At 40.5% G+C, this 20445-nt stretch overlaps 1 protein-coding gene across 2 annotated transcripts in view; it reads left to right on the forward strand.

The window, feature by feature from the left end:
- FGF14 (fibroblast growth factor 14) overlaps positions 1-20445 on the forward strand; it is a 548357-nt gene that overhangs the window by 33456 nt on the left and 494456 nt on the right. The window lies entirely within an intron of this gene.

Here is a 20445-nt window from a genome sequence, read left to right on the forward strand (position 1 = left end):
CTGCCTGTCCCAAGTTTTCTGCTGTCACAATCCCCGGTACCCTTAGACGGGAAAGACAAGAAGTCTCCCTGCTCTGCCCCCTGCCCCCAGTCTCCCTGTGTTTTGTTCTCCTCAGCAGGAGGAGCCATTGCCATTTAATTGAAGACAAGGGTCTTTGACAAAGCAACAATTGAAAACGTTCTGCTGGACAAAGTGGAAGCACCTCAGGAGCTTCTGTTAGTTCTGTCAGTGACCCTGCCTCTGCCCTGAAACTGGGCCCGACAGTGAAAGAAGGGAAGTATTCTCTTAGTTCAGATGCATTTGTGTGGCATTCAGAATCAAGCTGTTAAGGCCCTAAGGAGTTGTGTGGAGGAGCTGTGTTACCCCAAAGGGAGTATACCTGATGCTTCCCCAATCTTCCTGGTGTGCAAGTTGCTCCCTTGTTGCACAGGAAGGGATGGGGTTGTAGCCCGGCCTCCTCTTCACCTCCTTTGAGGTGAATTGTGTCCCAGGGATGGAGGTGCACAGAGGGAGCAGTTCTCGCCCCCCCAAATGGGTTTGGGCAAAATGGAGGGCTTCTTGCACTCTTCTTCCATGCACCCCCTAAAGGCCAGTCATAGTGTGGCCCTTAATAAGGATGAAGTTTGTCTACAGGGATTGGTATGAGGATGCCAGAATTCTTTCCAGTTCTGTCACTGACTCATTGCCTGACCTTGGGTATCTTGCACAGTGTGAGCCATCCAGCTCCTGCTTGTTCACAGGAGGTGCTCAGCATCTTGTAGGACTGGGCTCTGAACCTGAAAAACAGGGATAATAATACCTATCCCAAAATGATACTGTGAGATGTAACACATTTTGCCAAATGCTCCTTACAAGCAAGGTTGTACTATACCGTACATAACAAAGTCTGGGGAAGACATACTGTTGGAGGCATCAGTATGTAGTTTTGTAATAAAGGCATGGGAGGTGCTGACTGTATGTTTTAGCTTTATCCTCTATCATGTCTTGTTGCCTTGTCCTCTGTCTTCTCTGCTCTGCCAGTTGTGTTAGCCTTAATCACTCATTTGTCTGCACTCCCATGCACTCTTTCTGCCTCCATACATGGGACACCTTCTCTGAATTACTTCTTTCCTAAAACCACTACCATGTCCACTTTCAAGTCCTTCCTTAAAACCCACTTCTGCTATGATGCATGCTGTAAATAACTATGTGATTATGGATAGGTCAGTAGGGATTATTGATTGATAGTTACAGAGTTAAAAACATTGATTGATCTTAACTGTGCACTTAGTCTATGTAATCACATATTTCCATCTCTGGTACCCTCATCCTCTCTCCTTTTCACCTCTGTGTGTTATTTTTTGTCTTAAATTAAACTGTAAGCTTGGGGCAGAAACTGTCTTCATACATGTTTGTACAATGCCTCCAGCCATGAGACTCTGATTTTGATTTGGGTCTCTGAGTGCTATTCTAATATAAACAAATGATGATGTTTGAGGAGACAATGTTTAGCTCTTTGTTCGGAAGACTTTAGCCTCTTGGTTTCACGTACACTACAGTGGACATACAGTATAATTTTTCAACAGCTGTGAAAAAAGTTGTGGCTCAAAGCCATCTTCATTGCTTGAGAAGGAGGAACAATGCCTTAGGGATTTCTGTCCATCACTTTTCTGTTGGGTGAAATCAGCTTCTACAGATATTGGTGTGAGATATCTCATATGACTAAAGGTACAAGAGGAAACATGATAGAAGTCAGTGTTGATACTGGGAAGCCATAGTAGTTTAAGGAATAATTGTACTATGTTGGTATCCATGTTCCCAATACCAGATTATGAGCTATGGATCTCATTTTGGAATCAAATGTGCCCACGCGGGCCTTTTAGCTACCCTAATCTCATTTTTCATGAGAGTAATTTATAAATGTCATGATAGCTGGAAGAATGAGATTGCTTTGTATATGCTTTGTTTATACAGGACAAGCTCACAGCCAGAGCATTATATGTATTATAATTTATTAATGTTTCATCTATCATTGTGTCTAATTTGGGGGACACAAATGCTAACATTTGCAAGAGATAAACAGTCGTAACAAAAATCAGAAGGCAGAGCTGAAAACTGATGTGTGAGTTTGCCCAGATAGTAAGTGTACCATGTCTTTCCTGATGTCTTTGGCCGAGACACAGCTTACATTTTTGATATCTCTATTTTCAAAGCAGAGACATTCTAATAGCTCACAGACTGGTACAGCACCTATAGTGTACATTGTAGTTACTTTGACTGCATTGCTTTAAGGTCATGCAATGCTGTAAAAGTCACAAAATAATTTAGTTGTGTGAATATCCCTCCTCTGTTTGTAAATACTATTCACTATGCTGTTTACAGTAATGAAATGCCACAATAAAAATAGGTTAATAAGGTACAAACAGCAACCACTGTATCACAAGAATGGCATATTTTCTTGTAGGTTCTACCCATGTTTTCAAAAAATTTTTAGTTTATATAAAGGGTGCTTATCATAAAACTAATTTCCTATTTTTGCCAGCTATCAAAGTTATATATTTAACTTCCAGAAGCAAGTAATTAACACAGTGATTTCTATTTCCTACATATCTATCCATTTTCCAATTACTGGTGCAATTTCAAATTCCTTGTTTCAACTGGTTCCTTTTAAATTAAGTATTTAGCATGTTAAAATATTACTATTACAGGAGTGGGTGTGTGAGGTTGTGGGGCCTACGTTGTGTGGAAGGTCAGACTAGATGATCATAATGGTCCCTTCTGACCTTAAAGTCTGTGAGTCTATCCCTTAGATTTTCTTCCCATAGGACCTTACCTACCAATTCTCTGAGTTTGTTGAAGTCTGCTTTATTCAAGTCCATTGTTCTTATTCTGTTGCTCTCACTGCTTCCTTTCCTTAAAATCATGAAAGGTGACATTTCATGATCACTTTTGCCTAAGTCCCTCCACCTTCTGATTCACAACCAATTCCTCCTTGTTGGTCAGACTCAAGTCTAAAAGGCTGTCCTCCTAGTTACTACTTGCACTTTCTAAACATGTAGGGATAAAGTTGTCCCCAATTCAATCCAAGAATTTACTGGATATTTTTTTTACCATATTACTTTTCCAACAGATGTCTAGGTATTTAAAGTCCCCCATTATTACCAGATCTTGTGGTTTGGATATCACTACTTCTTCCTGATTTAGTGGTCTATAGTAGACCCTTACCATGATATCACCCCTATTTTTTACCCCTTTATCTTTGCCCTGAGATTTCAACTGATCATCTTCTCACCTCCTTCTGGACCGCAGAGATATATTTTTGATGTAGAAGGCAACACTTCCCCCTTTTTTATCCTACCTATCCTTCCTGAATGAGCTATACCCCTCTATACCAATATTTCAGTCATGAGATTTATCCAAACAGATCTATTTTTTATGACAATTGAGTCATAGTTTAGCTTTTGTACTAATACTTCTAGTTCTTCATGTTTATTTCCCACATTCCTTGCATTTCTGTACATACATCTAAAATGTTGAGTAGATTTCCCACATTTGTTGCTTTTGAGACCCTACTGTAAATTCCCACGTCCCCTCCTCTCTATATCTAGCCCTATGTTAAGGGAGCCTTTTTTTAGGATTACCTATTGGCTTGTGTCACCTGGCCTTTTTGAACCAGTTTAAAGCCCTCCTCACCAGCTTGGTCAATGGGTGTGCAAAGATGCTCTTTCCCTTCTTAGTCAGGTGTACCTCATCTCTTTTTTTTTATTGTGCTCATCATTGCAGCTGCTGCTTTCTTTAGAAATTGTTATCATCTGTTTAAATCTGAGCTTTGTCACTGGCAACTTTTGATTTCTATTCACACCTGTATACTAGAAATACCATTTCTCATTAATATTTATTATTCCTGCAAATTCCAACCCCCTTTCCTTTACCCACTTGCAAGCTTTTTTTTTGTCTATCATTCATTTCTTTACTTCTGAAAGAAGCTAAAGACTGGTGTACTTCATGTGTCTTCCTCTTCCCCACTAATTGGAAAGAGAAATCAACCACCAAATAGTTGATGAGTCAATGCTTGCTGTTAAGAAAATGACCAGCAATTAGCCAGGTGCACAAGCATTAATTTTCTGTGAAGTTGCACAGAATGTAACTGAGAACAGAATTTGGTCCTAAGTGTTCTTAATGAGTAGATCTTGGGCTGCATTCTAAATACCTCTTATCTATGGGAATCCCTTTCAGAGTATGCTGAAAGGCCAAGTTGTGACATTTTTACTATAAAACCCACCGTTGGCTGGCTGTAGTTTGGTAGAGTGCCAAAGTTGTAGAGCCAACCACTCTTTGGACAAATATGATAGCAAAATAGCTTTTCTGAGCCTCTAAACAACCTACCTGTGTTAATTAAAATTTATTTTTTCTCCTTCATATTTTAGACAGTCTTGCTAATGTGTCAAGTAAACCAGGAATATAGTTTTGTATAATCTTTAATTTGTCATTGGCTTTCAAAGAATGAAGGGATTTTTCCATCCATACACTGAGATTTGGTAATCACAAAACTAAACTAGATATTTTCTTTGCAACAGCTGTTTTTTTTTTCTTTGCCATAACTTTGAAGGCAACCCTTTACATTAAAACCTGAAAAGGACAGTTTGAAGACTGTACTTTAAATGCTGGCCTGCTTGTGATGATTGCTTTAGTTTAAAATGAAACTGTTCCATAGCCTTTGATTCTGAGAAAATGTTACTTTTGTGGTTTACAGTAGCTTCATTCCTAATACTGTGCGTTATGAAAAAGTAGACCACCTATAAGAATATAATCTGCTTTCCTGCCTGAAGTTCTGCCTCTAGATGTGATGACGTGTGATTTGCACTTTGTGCTGCAACTAGGGGAGAGTAAGCCAAAGAAGGCTAGGCTGGCTTGAGCTGAGTGCCTGGCCTTGACTTTGCTATGTCCATGAATGAAAATCAGCAAAGCCAATAATAATTTTTTCTGGCATTATTTTCTGTCAGTCTCAATAAATCTATTATCACATTGTGTATTTCTTTTGAATTTGTATGTAATCAGCTTAAATAACTTGCTTTCATGTTTCAGTTTGTAGAGCCGAGCCTCTCCCATTGGTCTGGCTCAGCTCTGCCCTTGCTCTGCTGTACCTTTACACATTCTATCTATCTGTCTTGTTTCCAGTATGGCCCTCATCTCAAGATTATGTACATGCATCCCCAAATCATAAAATGTATGCCTCAAGATATCTTTTTTCCCTCTCCCTCACCACCCACTTCCCATCATCAGGAAGTAAACTTGTTTTCTCCCTTCATTTTTTTTTTTTTTTTTTTTTTTTTTAAGTGCAGTTACTGAGAGAAGGGAAGTCAAAGAAATAGGTTTTGCATTTTGCTGTGAGATTTGTGGTCATTTGGTCTCTTCCAGGAAAACTCTGCTTCCTGCCCATGTGAATTTCACTGACAGTTCCATTGCTCTAGCTGTTTTAGTAGGTCACTTGATGATGAAGAATGACCAGACTCACAGAGGACTTTGAAGAGGAGGACTGATACCTTGACTTTAACCTCGGGATGCAGAAATGAAAGCAGAGTATTGCAGTCAGGTGCTCTCAGCTACTGTGTTCTGAAGGAACTGAAGCTTATTTAGGATTGATGGGGTCAGACATAGATACAGAAAATTAAACTAGTCAAACTTGAAGGTCATAAATACAGGTCTCCCTATAGCTAAGTCTAGAGCCAGATTAACTCATACCTGGGCCCTAAGCAAACCCTGCTGCCCCTCTCCCGGCTGGCTCCCCCGTGCCACAGGTACTCACTGCAGTTCTCTATCTAGCACCTGGAGGATGGTGGTGAAACTCCAGCTGGTCAGGTTGAGGTACTGGTTCAGACCCCATGGCAGCAGTGGAGCAGCGCAAGCTGTCCCACTGCCCACTCAGGTTTGGCCCAGCTGTTATAATGGAGGAGCAGTAGTGCCAAAATTGAGTAAGTGGTGTTGCAACCCCCACACACCAGGTTGCAATGCCCCTCACTCAAGTTTGACACTGTCAGCTCCCCTCCTCCCCATGACAGAGGGCATGAGGACCATTAAATTTCCCTCTTCAAAAGAGACGTTGTGACCTCTGCTGGTAACTGTTGCAGATGCTCTTGACTCTTTAGCTAGGAAGGCCATGGATCCAAGTCACAGATAATGGCTTGGTTTTCTGCTTTGTGTTTGTTTCTAGGATTCCCTGCTGTGTGAATGAGTGGAAGGAGAGAAGATGTTGGGTCCTGTGTTCATTGTATGGTTCCTGGTTTCTTGAAGCCATCTTGGGATGATTGTCTCTGAGAAGTAGTCTGATAGTTGTACAACGAGGCAGGTGCTGGGGCTTGGGGCTGAGCAGAAGCACTGGTTAACAAAGTGATTTGTGGCCCAGAATAGTTCAGTGGAGTCTGGTTTTAGTAGCTCTTCTGCAAGAAGAGAGCGGAGATACGTTTGCTTCTTCAATAATTAGGATGCAAGCTTGCAAAAATTCCATGTTATGGAGACTGTCTACATCTGCCTATGTTTGCCACTTCTGATACTTGGGGGTTTTTTCCTTCCTGATGCATCTGTGTAATGGTGTGGCACTCACCTCTCATGAGCACCCCCTTCTGGTCGGGTATGCCTGCAGTCTTTAAACAGTCCTGGCCCTGATATCAGACCATACCCCCAGAGCTTCCTCCCTTGAGGCAATGGTTTTGCCCTCTTGGTCTGTTTGGGCTCCAGCTAGGCATCTTAGCAGTTCAGTTCCCCTTCCGGAGATGTATCACAGTTCAACTGTAGGCCACTTCCCCAGTGGCCTGTGGGGGGAGGAGAGACCAGGGCCCACCCACTACTCTGAGTCTCAGCCCAGGGACTCTCAGGATAGCAGCTATGTGCTGCTATGTCCCTGTAGTGAAACTGCCTTTAATTCCATGGGCCACTTCCTTTGGCCCCAGCCTTCGCCAAATCTTCACCCTTATATCAGAGCTCATCCAAGTTCAGGTCCAGCAAGCAGGCAGCCAGCCAGGAGCACTTCCTCACTCCCCCAATCCCTGCCAGCAGTGAGTTGTCTCTGGTCCTTCAGTTCCCTTTGGCCAGCCAGGGACACCAGCTGCATTCGTCAGGCTCCAGCAAGGAACTGATTGGTTGCTTCCTCTGCAGCCACTCTAGCCTGCTTGGAGGACCTCTCCACTGCTCCTATCCTGGGACAGGTGTGGCAGGACCCTGAGTCTTCCAGCAGTCTCCTCAGTCTCTCTCAGGTCATAAGTTACCATTGAGATCAATGAGGGTAACAGGGATGAAGGCCAGCTCCGGCACTACTTTTACCTAAAACTATCCTAGAATAGTAACGTTTTTTTCCCCTTCAAATAAAGTAACATTTTACAAAACAGGTAAGGAATGTTAGAGACTTTGTGGACTTCAAGGCCCAGATTCTCTGCTGCACCCAGATAGTCCCTTAGGGAGCTAATTGCAGTTCCTTGATTCTCAGACCTGTGTTTTGACAACCCCAGTTTCTAGGGGCTACGTAAAGCTCCACCAGCTAGCAATGGCTGTCAACCAGCTGGGGGGAGCTGGAATGCATTACACTCTGCTCAGACCACTGCCCTGCACTGACACATTTCTGATCTGCCCTCTATATTCTGGGCTGCAGGAGAGAATGGTATAGAAACTGGTTACACTTGTTGAGGACTCCCTATGATATGTAGCCAGTTTTCTCCTCCTGTGCACCATTGGAGCAGCACAAAAAGAGTGAAGCAAGCCATAGAATGAAAACAATGCTATGTATGAGTAATAAAAACTACTGGGAGAATGTGAAATTGATGTGTTAGAATGGCAGACTTGGTGGAATTAAGAATTCTGAATTGGTCTGTCCTATGGCAGATCCTTCCTCTGCCCTTGAGGTCCCTGTTCTTCTCCAGTAAATCACTGCAGTAATACCACTTTGATGTCGTATTTCCTGCCCATTGAGTCTAGTTGAGAAAAAATTACATGCCAGAAAACTTCACTGCTGTCATCGGCCAAGTGAGTACATAGCTGCAACAAGTCAGCTGAGTCAATGGAACTGTGGTACACTTAGTGCACAAGAAAGTAACGAGTCATTTTTAAAATGTGACCAGTGATATTTGAAATAGAAATTTTACATTGTTTGCTATGTAACTTTTTTACATTGGACAACGTTGTAATCCAGTTGCTTTATTAAAATACAAACAAAGAGGAAGCTAACATGAAAATCCTATGGCTACATTTCATCCAAACAGCCAGCATTAACGTATTATTAAGGATAAGAAGGCAAGTGCTCAGAAGTTAGGAAATGTACAGTTAAAGTTGAGAGATCATTCTGAAATCATCTCTCTTGTGCTTATGCTTTAAAATGTGTTCTCAGTCTTCACTCCATTTTCTGACTTTGAGTGTTAGATTTCACACTTTACCGTTGAATTAATGCTAATTTTTTCATCGTGTCTTTGTTTCATAAAGAAAGGACAAGAATAACAATTGCCAATGTAGCTTGTAAATTCCTTGATCAGATGACTGCTAAATACAGCCTTCTTTAACCTAATTGACCCAAACCCAGTTATCTGTTATTCAAGGTGGTTGTAAACCCAGGTAATCCTTAACTAAGACTTCTGAAATGTAGGCAACTCTTGACCGAGACTGACCAAACTCCATGTGTCCTTGATTGGTGCATCCGAAATCCAGTCTCCGATCCTGTGTCTGGATCTGCTGGCAAGGAACTCTGTGCCTGTGTGGAGTTCTCAGCTGCACCCTTCCCTTGCCTCATAAATCCTATTGAATATTCATGTGCAGGGGCTAGGGATGGTTTTTACAAGCTACAGAAATTCTGGCCCTTATTCCCAGGCACAGCAGAGCCACGTTGTTTTCTCTGCCTCTGGGGCTTTCTGTGGCCATGGAGGAGAGGATATAGTTTTGCCTGTAGGAAATGTACATATTATCTACTCATTTGCACAGAAATTGTACTAGCACTTTCAAAAACAACTCTTGTTTGGTATTCTTTTGTCTCCTATCATCTTCTTGTATATGTGCAAACACAAGCTAATGTTTAGTATTGAAATGTAATGAAATTGACTGAGTATGCAATGTTCTTGCAACATGCTTTAGTGCTATTGTTAGAAATGTATCAGCATTTTTATTGTAAAGCTTTTTCATATATTGGTGGGCAATAATTTCCATTGGCCTGAAATTTGGCATGCAAGCTAAGTCCATGTTTAGACCCCTAAATAAGTGGTTTGATTTTCCCTAAGTGTTGTTTACCCAAGAGTCACAGTTGATGTCAATAATCCAAATAGAAAACTTTGAAGTCAGTAGGAGCTGTGGGTGCTCAGCTCTCTTGAAAATCAGGCCACTTATTGAGGCCTGTGATGGGGTGTACAAACCCCACACTGGAGAGGAAGGGGATATGGTGCAGCTCTGGGCCTAGGTGGCCCGGCCCTCCTGCACCTGCAAAGCCTGCACAAGCTGGATGCAGATCTTTAAAGGGGGAGGATAGCAGCTCACAGGTATGTAGATGGTGGAAGGGAGCAGTCCTGTGCTCTGAGCTTTTGGGAAGGAATATCCAGGAGCTCTTCCTGCCCAAGGCTGGGAGATACTGATCTGACCAAGCCTGCAAAGAAGGGATTGGTGACTTTTGAGAGGGTAAGCCCGGGCTCCCTGATGGGAGGAACAATGACAGAAGTCTATCCCTTGTTGGGGATGCTAATTGGGGAAAATCCTGAAGGTGCAACGGTCCAGATCCCAAGACTCAAAAACCTAAGTGGGGGAAGACCTGAAGCCCCTTGCTGACTTCTGAAGATTTCCATGTCATTGGACTCGTTATGTATAGACCGAAAAGAGTGGCCTTGAATGTGTGACCCAGCTGGGGAGCTGAGTTGCTAACAGGACAGATCCCCATTCTGCAAATGGATAGTAAGAAAAAGGAATGTCCAGGAGGAAGACAACCTGCTACAGCCCAGCCTGACCCCTACGCGATACTTCTGGTGAGTGTTTTTCTTTACAAGGTCTAAATATTGACTTAGGAACCTGACTTTAGGCACCCATTTTTTAAAAAAATTTCAGCCTCACTGTATAATTCGATATACTGAAGAGCTTTTGTGAAAAGGGGACATTGTCATGTAACTGTGGTAACCTACTCTCCTGGCTCTATGTCTATGGATAATATTATACCACACTGTCTTTGGTGATACCTTTGAAGTAGCTGCACCCTTATTCTCAGCACTACACTTTCTGATCTTATCCTAGGATATATCAAGACTTATAAGTTACAGTCTCTATGGTTAAAACATCATCAATGTCTCGACACAGTTTTTAAGTGGCAAACCTCAACGGGTGGACGTAGCCTGGAATGTGAGCCGTATGCTTCCGAGACCGAGAGATGTGGAAGAGAGAGAGAAATTTTAAATGATATGAAAATGCTGAGCTGAGCTCAGAGAAGGAGACAGTTGACTTGTTCACTTTTAGTGGCTGATTAATCTGTGTTGCTTTGGCCAATATTAAGTGTTGCCCCAAAACCTTTTCCAGCTAAGGACAGAAAGTACAAATCTTGTCCTCACCATCTGTTGGGTGCGTGAGTTACTGGTGCTAAATTCAATCAACAGACAACCTTTAAGTCTATTCAGGAAAGCATTTGACAAAGGGCTTTCAAAACCCCTAGGGCGGTGTCTAAATGCTGAGAGCAAGTCTGATCAGAATAAAACTGAAAAAAAAAGTAGTGTGAATAAAAGTCTCCATTTGCTTTCTCTTCGGATTGCTGAGTGTTGCCCCTGGATCACTGTTGTTGGAGAGCACAGGCCCTTCCAGTACCTTGGGTGATTATGTCACTGCTCTTAGGAGAGGGTCAGGATAGAAGGAATTGATCATAAAAGTAAATCTAACTTTAAAGCCTCTGATTTCTTGCACTTGCCTTCTCAAAGAAGTAGCAACTAGAAGCTCAATAGGTAGAGTGATTTTTAGGAAATAATTAAAGAAAGAAAACAGCAAATGGTATTGACTTATTCATTTATTTATTTTCTTTACATTTGTACAAAAGTAAAAAAAGGGGCAGCTATGCCAAACTCAAGCACCCTGCCATTGAAAACACAAATGAAATTAAATAGGCAGCACAACACATATGACAATTACTTATCTGTTCCACCCTTTGGGCTATGTGCGCCCTCCAGTGGTGCAGAAATAATGAAATCATAAGAAAACAGAGAAAGGGGCATAGGGCCTGCACAGAGGCGGAAGGGCAGTTTCACATTAGCATCTTTTCAATTAGGTAGCTGCCTCCAGCCCCTTCTTGATTGTCTGGAGTTCAGCTCATATATTGCAAGCAGCATGTGGCTCTATCCTGAGGTAGGTGGAATGAAACATCCACTCTTCAGAGCATTTTTCTGTTCCTAACTTGGCAATTTCTGGTGCATGGTAAATTGCTGCTGCTCTGAACAGCAACAAATCCTTCTTTATGTGCTTTAAACACTTGTGGGGAGCTACTGGCAACTAGCTTGCAGTGACCTACCAATGGAATGTGCAGCAGGGTAGATATCGGTGCTGCCATTGTTGGGAAGGCTTATGGTGATTCACAGGAACCCACGTTCATGGAACAGAGCGTGAATTGTGGATCTTGGACTTCTACTTTGCCTCCAGTACAGGAGTAGCTGTGGAGCTCCAGATCTCCTGAAGTGACTTGTCAGCTGCTGTGACTTTTATACATGTGACTCATAGGATATAGGCCTTTGTGCCTGATGGGCTGTAGTAATACTGGGTTCAGTGGTCCTCCTTAGGGTAAAAAATGTACATGAGGGCACAATATAAGAAGTATGGCTTGGTTAGTATCTAGGCTGCCATCAGCTTCCAGCCAACAACCGAGTATGGTGAGTGGGAAGGGGATGCTTCCCATCTTGCTATGTTTCCCTTCTGTGTGATCCCTACCTGCTTCTTCGGATGGAGTTTTGAGCCCCCATTTGCCGTGGGAAGGGTTGGTTAGCATTGCTGTTGTTGCCATTTTTCTAGTAACGTTAATGGAAATATTGTTGACTGTCAACTTGAAAAGCTTATAGTGCAAGTCGGTGGACCTTAAATCATCCTTCCCCGGAATGAATAAAAATGCAGTGATAACATCCATTGGCCATAATTGACCTAATTTCCATCATGTCAAGCATCAGGGTTTTTCTTTGATGTGATCATATAACTGCTCCTATCAAATCAGCAGTGCCTCTTGCTCACTTTAAAGTGTGAAAGCTGTTTGTGTTTGGGAAATGGGGTGCACACATTCAAATAATTCGTTGGGGCTGCCTCAGCAATGATTTAAATCCTCTAACTGAAATGTGGTCTGCATTGTGCTGCATGGCACCGAGTACCATCCTCATACGTGCAGAAATAACTTGATGTTTAACATCAAATGACAGCGTAAAACAATTGGCAATAAATATGTGGGGGTGGCAACCTGGAGGGAAGATCAGCCAGATAATTCAAAATGGCAACAGGACAAGTGCAGAACTCTGGGCAGTTGGCAGAGGAAAACTGTGAAGACCCTGATTTTTTTTTTTTTTTTTTTTTTTTATTATTATAAGGTATTTTATCCTTATTTAAAAGATATTTTGTGCTGGCCTGCACTGTGTTCTTATTACCTTGATGCTGCTGCTGCTAAACATGACATCATGCTAGAAAGTATATAGACTGTTCTGGTACAATTCAGAATTTGGCATCTGTACTTGGTTTTGATTTTCGTCCTGTTTCCAAAAGTTATTTCAGTTCTCTCTTTCTCTCTTGCCCTTTACTGTTTAGTCCAGATCACAATTTAATTTCATATGGTTCAAAAGAATACTATCAAAATTGATGGATCTGATATTTATTTATTTATCTTAATAAGACACATTTTAAAATATTTCCCTTCTGATCTCCAAAAACCCTTTTATGTTCTTCTTTTGTTCAAGAAACAAAAAGTGCCTTAGAAAACACACTAGTGTTAACGTGACCTCCTCTGCTGAGCCAGTCTGTAACCACAAAATCATAGAGCTATTTCTACCATTAACTTGGGCTTAAGAAGAGGATGTGATAATGTTGCCCTTTTGCCTGTTTCTAGCATGTAGGCCGAATGTTTTTTATTTTGTTTTCTGTTTCAATATTTTCTTTTGAGGGCTATTGTAAAGTGGCAAGAAGTAAGAACAGTTAATACACTTATCACCTGGAAGTAGAATCTTTTGGTAAAGTATTTACAATTGCTGTTTCTTGAGAATGTTAACTATGTAGTTTGTAAGAAAAGAAAATAACATTTTTGTGGTTAAAATTGTTTGTGTATGTGCACTTGGAGTTCATCAGCACATGCCACTGAGACATGTACATGTTTAGTTATTTTTCATTAGGGCTTTGTTTCGTGTTCATATTCTGAGATTACTGATTTAAGAATGGTATTTATTTTAAGCCAAAGAGTTGTTGTGTTGTGGTGATATATATATATTGCTTTATACTTTGTAAGAATAATGTGTTTGTTTTATTATGTGGCAGTGTAAGATATATGATGCCTTTAACTATTCGCTTCTGTGCTTTTAAGTGGTTGGATTTTGTAAATGATGGTATGTTGTCTGGTTTCTGGAGCAATGTTTTATTTATGGTGTTTCCCAAGGTTTTTTATTTTTTGTTACACACCTTTCACTTTTATTTCTTATCGGTAAATGAATCATTAAATGCATTGGGCATCACAAAATTAAGTTATAGGAGTGGGCACTCTGGTAAAACTAATGGTGGAAACCAATGTTCATATTTCTTGAATAGTGCGAAATTGTGTGGAATGACTATAGCAGCAAAAATATACTACCTACAAGTAATATATCACTTCAGTGGGGTTCTATGCACTCCATTGTCCACCTGCTAAGAGCTGATTGCAAGATACTAGCCAATATTTGTGCAGATTGGTGACAAAGGATCACAATATACAAGCAAAGTATTACCTAAGTATTTTTGCTTTGGTCACAGGAAGAGTGTATTGACAGGGACAATTATAAATATGTTCTCAATCATATTTTTTTTGTTCTTTGTCATTTTCAGTGGTGGAGAATCAGGTCTGGTTTTCAAATTATGGCAAATGGCAATTAGAAAAATTTCTGCCTCTGAAAACTGCCTGTTGTATGAACCAGGATATTGATATAGGTGTGTTTGTAAAGCATTTATCACTGTGGTATCTAAGCATTGGACATATATTAGAAAATAAACTGAGACTTCTTGGGGGTCAGTAAAATATACTGATGGTTTTGAATTTTGTGGCATAATGTGATTTAAATGAACCAACAGAAGGACACTAATGCTTCATGTTTGAGGAAAAAAATTAGAAAGGAGCCATTTTTAAGCACTTTAATTAAAAATAATTACGTGCTCAATATATTTAAGTTTATCAGAACAAGTGACAATGGGACTTAACTCCCAAAAGATAGTTATTTTGTAAACAAACAATGAAGGTAGAAAGAATCAAAACCAGACTTATAATAGGACTGTAGTTGCAGTCTTAGGCCTGGTTTACACTGCTGCCAGTGGTAGACAGGAGATATGCAAACTACGTTATGTAGCTTGCGTGTCTCCCATCGATGTACTTATGTTACCATACCGCAGGATTTTCACAACGCTGTTGACGGGAGACACCCTCCTGTCGACGCAGCCTTGCTCCTTTCAGGGAGGTGGATTACCAGAATCATCTAGAGAGCCCATCGGGATTGATTGAGCAGGTGTCCACCACTCGCTAAATCGATCCCGCTGAATCAATCGTTGCGGAGCCGGCAGTGAAGACATACTCTTAATGGTTAGAGACTACCATCTCTCCATAATAAACCACACATGCTTGCAGGCTTGGTATTCTTTAACTTAAGGGTCTTTCTATATGTAACATTAATGGAATTTTTCTTAAAGCACAGGCCTCTACCACTTAAGTTTTTAATAAAATGCAACTAGTCAACATGATCACATTAAAAATATAATAAAGCCTAACCTTACTCCTACTGATGTTAATGTGCAAACCACTGGTTTTTAATGTGTGCTCTACAGACCCCTGGGGGTCAACAGACTATGTCTAAGATTTCCAAAGGAGTCCGCACCTGCATTCAACATTTTTTAGGGGTCGTCAGATGAAAAAGGCTGAAAACCACTGGTCTAAACACTTCCCATAGACATCAGTGGACAATTGGGATAATAACTTATTGAAATCAACAACAGTGGGATTGGGCCCCAAACTACCCACAATAAATATTGTTAATGTGTCTTAATTACAGTTGTGCATAAGTACTCAGAGAGAATAAAGTCTGGAAAGTTTGAAGGCATAGCAGTAAGCCATTTTGGAACTAGCAGGAAACAAACATTACATACAAGTTTAACTTGTATCTTGGGTAACTTTTTAGAATGATTCAGAAACAATTTAACTTTCTTCAGACTGGCAATTTTCAGGCCAAATTAATTTTTTCAAGCCAAGGTTTGGTGGGAGCTAGGACACCAAAATAGGGCTTTAATATGGAAGCTGGCTTGTAAGCTTTAACCATAGAGTGGCTACCACCAGTCCATAATGTTTAAAGAGAGAGCATATTTTACATATATGCATATATGACAACAATCTCTCATATGTGCATGTGTGTGTAATAGTCCTCTTAGTTATTACCAGGTAAACAAACTGACAATAAACAGAGCCCTATCCTCAAGTCATTGGGAATTACTCTTTTCCTGTAATGTGGGAAAGGCATATGTTTCTGGCAAAGACACATTGGTTAAGTTCAGAGTAGGTAGTCAAGCAGTTTTTCAGTAGATTTTCTTTTCATATTCATATCATTGAAGAAATTATGTGTTTACAAGTTTGAAGGGAAAACAAATCATGGTTTTAAAAAAAAAGGCAGGGAATGAATTCAACTGTCTTTGGGAAGGGGATATTTTTGGGGTGGGTAGCCAGAGCCAACTGAGAGATGGAAAAGATGACAGCTAAGAGACAGAGGAGCTGTCCTGAAGAACAGCATCTTTGATGGGCCTGAAGATCCAGGATATTGGGAAACCTCTCCACTAACATACATCTTGGGAAACCTCTCCACTAACATACAAGTGAAGTTCTATCTTGCTTCAGCGAGCCACATCCACATTGCAGGTGTCAAGAGAAAAGCCTGCAAGGGAAGTAAAAAAAATAAACTCACTTTTAGCTGTGAACATTCTTTGTTTTGCAAAATAACTTTCAATCTGTCCTTGCCAGAGACTTCATGATCAGGAAAGAAATTGACACAGCACAATGAGAATTCATTTCTTGGTTTATATAAACATATCACACAGTTGCAGCATTTTTCTCAAAAGTTCTAGAAGTTTGTTTGAGCCTATTTATGCAAAGTCTTGCTCAGAGTTCCGGTATAATAAATATCTCAGGAAATTATTATTAGTTATTTGTATAATGACTTAAGACTCACATTATGCCCTGGACAGACCCATCCTATGTGACCTAATAGTAGTTTCCATTTCTTCTCGGGATCATGAATTCTCATTCTATGCTTCTGTCTTCAGTAGGTTTAAATGGCTATATTTGAGAGCAGAATTTGGCCATACATCTTCATAGCTAAATATAGCAAATCGGAACAGTGAATCTTCATTTGAATGACATCTTCTTTTCTTGCTCCACTTATTTTATTATTATTATTCAGTCCTGAAGAAAAGGAAATAAACTTAAGTTTCAGTTGCATGAGTTTAGAGGAAAGTGATACAGATTGATAAGATGCATTATAGCAAGTTAATGTTTTGTGTTTTGCAGGTCTGCTTAATGAATATATTTTATAACATTTACTGGAATCAGTTGGAAGGTAAATATGGTGATCAATCTGAACCTGAAAGTGAAACAAAATACCGTTCAGTAAGGCTGGCTCATAACTGAAAGCTAAATTTAATGTACAGGGGAAAGAAAATTATTTACCACACTGTTAGTGGAATCTCTGTAAGAGAAAGAGGGGGTTTTTAAGCTTTGATTAAATATAAAAGTCTGTGTGAGGAGGTGCCATTTATACTCAAGTACCTCCTTCCTAGGATTTAGTTTTATTAACACAGAAATTAATAATAATACAAAAAGTTTAGCTTAGACCATCTCTCCAGGCTTTCCACTTTTAGGATTCTTCCTAAAGATTACTCACCCCATGCCTTAGATTATCTTTCTCCAGAGAACCACTCCCACCTCCTTTATATCATGAGTTAGCAGAACCCATTTATCAATCATCATACAGAAATAACAGCTGCAAACGTGGTGGGGTATTTGAGGCAAACAGTACCAATCCACTGCAGGCTCCCTCTGAATAGCCTGTTTTAAAAATTCTTTCTCGAGTCAAAGATCCTGTACAAAAGCGTATTGCAGAATTAAAATTAGAACGTGAAGACAGCCTGAACTGTGGTATTTTGGCCACGAAGTAAAGCAATTATGTGATATTACAAACTTCCTGTCTCTCAAACAAAAAGGCAAATTAATAAGCATATATATGTGACCATTTGAGCCATTAGAGTATAAGAAGGAACAATGAGGGAAATGTGAGGGAAATTCTCTGGATGGGTGAAGCAAGAAAGGAGAGATTGCTGTTGGATCTAGTACTTCCTCTATAAATCCTTGGAAATCTAACCCTTTCTCTCAATACCTGGTCTTCTCCCACTTGACTAATTACATTGAGTAGTACTCCTATGGCCTCAACCACGTCAGGACTCCAAAATGTATTCTAGATGACAGTCCCTGCATCTACTGCAACCTCTTCCTCTCTGGCTTCCTTGACACCCATACCAGTCCCCTGTAGTTTATTGAAAATATAGTTGCTAAAGTCATCTTTCTTGCCCATCATTCTGACCATATCAATGCTCTCTTCACTCCTTCCATTAGCAAATTCCAGTCCAACTCCATTCCAGCCTACATCTCAATCTCATTTCTGATCATGGCCCTCTTTGCACCACCAGTGATGCCAGTCTTAATGTCCCCTTTGTGTCCCCCTCCAACTTCCATGTTTGCACTTACTTCTGTGCTGCTTCTTATCCATGGAAGACATTCTTCTGTCCATCAAACTTTGCCTTTCTTCATTCAGATTACTTCTAAAGACTCCTATCTTCCATAAGGCCCACAATAAGCAGTGAGAGTTAAGAGGAAGAAGGAAATTCACATCAAAATATTGAGAGAGTAGAAACCATAAATAAATGCACATAAAGCTAAGTAACAACATGATCTTCTTTTTACCTTTTTTTCTTTGTTTCTCCATCTCTGCCACTCCTCCTACATTCCCCATGTTTGTTACTCATTGTGTGCCATATTTGTGATTAAATGTTAAGATCCTTAGGGTCAGGGTATTTTTCTCATTTGCTGTATAAAGTACTGAGCTTACTTCGCTTGTGGAATAAATTTTAAATATCCTTTGTCATATTAAAGAAAGGGATCAAAGCCAATAGTATAATAATACCTAGGTCTTATATTGCACTTTTTCATCAGTTGATTTCTACATGCTTTACAAAGGAAGTTAGGATTGTATCCCCATTTTACATTTTAAGTGAGGGCTACTGAGAGGGAAGGAGAAAGGATTAGGCTGGAGGCAGTTGCTTTTATCAAGTGGGGCAGGATTATGGATATTTCAGTTTAGAGGAATTTGGATGGGAAAATTCTAATTACAGAAAAGGAAAGTACACACACAATTTTGAAGGGTTAGATAACTCTTATGACAAAGTCATACAACTTCTTAGAAAATGGTAATATTTCTACAGAGTTTTTTGACATTTCCCTAGAATTTAGTATAAAATTAAGGATTCTGCTGTAGAATTATCTAATATAGCTCAAAAAAGCCTGTAGAAAAGATGTTGTATGCAGTGTAGTTGTAGCCGTGTCTCTCTCACCAACAGAAGTTGTGTCAATAAAAGATATTATCTCACCTACCTTGTCCCTGTAGAAAAGATATATATTATTATTTGTGTAGCACTCAATTAAATATGTACATAATCCTATAGGTGTAAGGCCTGATTGTCAAAAGTGATCAGCACCCATAACTTCAGTAAAAGTCAGAGGCCAATTCTGAAAAAATTGTCCGTATCTTTCTTAAATTCTCTAGAACTTTTCCATAAGAAAAGGTTGATTCTTGGGTTCAAGGCTGTTGGAAGAAATCCTGCTTTAAACAGAATAATGGAAAGTAGTTGAGATTATTTTATGGAAGTTGGCATGGCATTTCAGCAACACTTCCAGGCCCCCATCCTCACACCAGCACCCAGTCGCAATGGCTGGTTTGAGGATAGGTAGCTCCGAGGGTCGGAGGAGGAGGTTATGTGTGTGGAAAAGGATCCTCCACCCAAACTGTGGCATGGCTGTAGGGAGTTGCTTAGCAGTAGGGGGAAGATGGGAGGATTCACAGTAGGATCTATATTTCACCCTGCCCCTCCATCCTTTGGCCTCCTGTAGACTGGTACACAGAAAACCATTGCAGAGTTGAGTACCAACTGCATGGCCTGCCCAAATCCTGTCCCTTCCTCTCTTGCTCAGCAGAACAGCACTGGTTCTGCCTCCTGGAGGAGTCTGGGGGGGGAGGTGGGGAAGTACCTCTGCAAATGTGGATGAGGAAACAGGATTTGCCCCTTTAGAAAATGAAAAATCCTGGTTAGGTCTGTAAAATATGAGTGAGTAATATGAGAAAAGCAGCTATTTCTAAATCAGGATTTACATTTGAGCCTTGTCAGCAAAACATTTTGGACCGTTCCCACAAAGATGCAAACTATTCTCTTTCCACCCTTTGTCAGAGTGTTCATCATTGCTCCAATTTCTTTCTTTCTCTCCTTCTGTTCCGATTTAATGGTTGGTAGTAAAATCATTTTGCCGAAAGTTCTAAAAATAATCCTGTGTAACTGCTGTGTAAGTGGAAATGTAATTCGTATTGGCTAAGTGAAGGGACATTGTGCTAACTGAACTGTAATCCTGTGTATCTGCGTGAAACGAAGTGATAAGTCAACAGCACAAGTTGATCTCTGAGGTGGAACTGAAGTTTCAGGGCTGCATTACCTTTATTGTCATTTGTCGCCTTTTAAATTGGTTGCAGGATAATCTTAAAATGAAATACTGACTTCAGTGTGTGGGCATGGGGACAAAGGAGGTCAGTGCTGGGCCACATTCCTGAGGGGCTGGGAGTTGGGTCCAGGCTTTGGACACAAGTTGTCCTCCGCAGGACCCCTGACTTGGGCTAAAAAAGCCATATACTACACAAGCAATAATCATGTGCAAACCATAGCACTTTTCTAGCCTTGAAGTTGGGGGGAGCATATCTGAGCAACTTTCTAGCAGTGTCCAGAACAGGGCAAACCTGCCCAATAGGCACTTGGTAATGGTATCGTAATATGGACAGGCTATGTTCCCCTCCCGACCATTCCTCCCCTCACCACCTGGACAAAGAATGTGGTAAAAGGGTGTTTTCGCGTCTTTCCCAGACAGCATGTCTGTTAGGGAAGGCTTGGGATCTCTCCCCCTAGTTTTTTCCTTTTTGC

The sequence above is a fragment of the Emydura macquarii genome, unplaced genomic scaffold, assembly GCF_026122565.2.
Source record: "Emydura macquarii macquarii isolate MOO-44397 ecotype Brisbane River unplaced genomic scaffold, CSIRO-AGI_Emac_v2 contig_3671, whole genome shotgun sequence".
NCBI classification, from domain to species: Eukaryota; Metazoa; Chordata; order Testudines; family Chelidae; genus Emydura; species Emydura macquarii.